This window comes from Camelus bactrianus, chromosome 8 (assembly GCF_048773025.1).
Source record: "Camelus bactrianus isolate YW-2024 breed Bactrian camel chromosome 8, ASM4877302v1, whole genome shotgun sequence".
In the NCBI taxonomy this organism is placed as follows: Eukaryota; Metazoa; Chordata; class Mammalia; order Artiodactyla; family Camelidae; genus Camelus; species Camelus bactrianus.
In genome coordinates this window covers 21,206,831-21,209,508 of record NC_133546.1, presented here as the reverse complement: position 1 = coordinate 21,209,508, position 2,678 = coordinate 21,206,831, and positions in this window count along the sequence as shown.

Genomic DNA, 2,678 nt, shown 5'->3' with positions numbered 1-2,678 from the left:
TGTCATTTTGGTCTTTCTTTCCTTTAGAAAAATCTCATTTTATGCATGAAAAGAGCTCTGACTTCAAGAAAGCATGGTATCACAATCCTATTTAGCAAAGAATTTACAATTTCCTCTACATCTCCTCATCTTCTAAGGCAATCAGCATGTGTTTCTCTCTAATTCCCAATCAGTTGATTAAAATATTTAACAGCATTTGACCTACACTAGGTAGCATTATATTCATTTGGTATCTCCTAATGTGATTCTGCATAACCATTGTTCATTTCAGTAATTCATTGTCTTTTTCACAGAATTTGCTTCCATTTAAACTTGGAACTCATCTGACTTTTATAGTGAAACCAAAGAAACTCCTCTTTAATGACAGTTACCGACATGAAAATTCAATGTTCTTTAACAAGAAAATATTTTCTCTGTGGATATCTAAGCTTATTTTCCCCTCACCTTACCTTTACTTAAAAGAACCAAATTCCACAGTATTCAAGATCAATTTTAGTAATAAAAAAATTACCACATTTTAAATTTATAACAGGGATATAGGAGATACCAGGGGGGACGTAAGATGAAACCTTTAGTTCTCAACATGGACAGGATTTAAGTATTTTTCACTATTATAAATATGCACTATTTCTAAAGGGTCTATGTAAGGGCCTGGAGGTAGAAAGCGCGCGAAATGCACAGGTGAAAAATTTCTAGTCATGCAGCTGAGTGAACTCTTAGGAATGCAGTGGGCTAGGGGTCAGCTACAGGGTGTCATATGGGATCCCCTCTTCCATAGTGAGAAGTCTATGAGAGCCATGAGTATAATTTGGAAAAAGCAGATCTAAACCTCCCTGAGAAACAGGAGTTTCCCTTATTAATCTTCCAGCCCCACACCTGGCCCTCTAAAAGCTTACAATTTCCATCATTTCCAGAGTCAGAGGACTTCTAGGAGCTTATCCCTAGAGTTTTCCCATCCTCACCTCCTGCCCCGCACATGATTTATCTGCCATCTGTGTGTTCATTGTACCACTTTGTATATATACAATATTCCAAGTTTCCTTCTGAAAGTTACAGGAGAGCTTTAGAAGCATACGGAATATAGGTTCCCTCCCATGATTCCGTCCATAAAGGTATGTCAAAGTGATTAAAAAAAACCAAACTAGATATGTGCCATCTCTGAAATATTGCTAAACTGATTCTCATTGATGAGACTGGTTCAACAAAAGCTACAAACACTTGACATATATTTTCTGCCACATAACAAAAATGATTATTTTTTCCCAAGAATTAAAGTATCTCAGCAGGTGGCCTTGATTAGTACTCATAAATGTTCTCATGGGCATTACTAACAAGCATAGTTAACATACTTTCAAAGATGCCATTTGTGATAATCAGTGAAGGGAGTTTTTTTCTTTAATGTAGACATACAGAAAAAATGTCAAACAAGTAACATGTACCTTTGGCTTGGGAAAAAGATCAGTATTCTTTTTTTGCTGACTCCATCACTGAATATACCAATCTTTCAGTAAAAATATTCTTGTCAGGTAAGAGTGGAGTTCCAGTTATGATATGAGAAAACCATCATGTTCCACTGTTAATGGGAAAATAAAGGTTATTTACAGGTAGAAGAGTAATATGCCTTGACAGGAAGAAAAATAATGGGGAAAAATATTTCTCTGTCTTCTTTACAAAATCTTCACTCTGCTTTTTAAACTCCCAATTTTTAGAGGTATATATTGACTCAGAACATTCAATGTTCTCTCAGGTGGAGAAAGTAATAAATGTATGCAAAACATGTAGAGCTCCACAGTTTTCTTCTAGCATATCCCTTTATGCGTGACTTGGCCCACTTCTGTCCATGTCATAACCATAAATGCAATTGTTCATTGGCACCCTCACTGCCACCAATCCAGTGACCACATTGGTCAATGATGGGAGGTCCATCACCATAGGTTGTCCAGTCGCTTCTGCAGATCCTAGACCATTGTCAGGTTTGACAATAAGAGGCAAGCATGTAATTCAACCTGGTGCAAAGAAAGCCCCTCTGTGGGATTATCAGACCTGGGACTCCAAACACTAAGCTACTCCCTTTAATTAAGTGAAGTTGTGATTGTAAACCTCTGGAGCTATTCAGAATTCTTACCATGTGGATCAGAAAAAGAAAAAGGATAGTTACTAACATAATGAATCACAAATATTGTGGATAGGCAGAAAAAGGCAACGAAAGCAAGTCCAAAGATAGAAGTCCAAAACTTCAATATTTTGGAAGACTTATTTAAATATCATACATAAGACTAGTATCTGTATTGCATCCCTCTCATTCTTTTCCTCAAACTTGGACAATTTGTATTTCTCACCTGCAACCATATTAACACTGACAAATGCAAATTTCAATACTTCTGGTAAATTAAAATATTTTTAAAAAATTTTTGCTATAGTATACATTTTAAGGGTTTTCCCAAAACTTTTAACTTACTATTAGCATTCACTACTTGACACTCACACATACAAAATGTTTCATCTCCTGAATTCTTTCTGGTTTTGCATAGATTTGATGGAAGAGATAAGCTGGAACAAAAATTGGGCTAGGTCAACTCTGAAGTTTCAAAACCATCATTGAGAAAAAGGATAATATTTCTAAAATGCAGTACAGCTAGAATAAAATGAAGTAAGACAAATATAATTCCACAGAATGT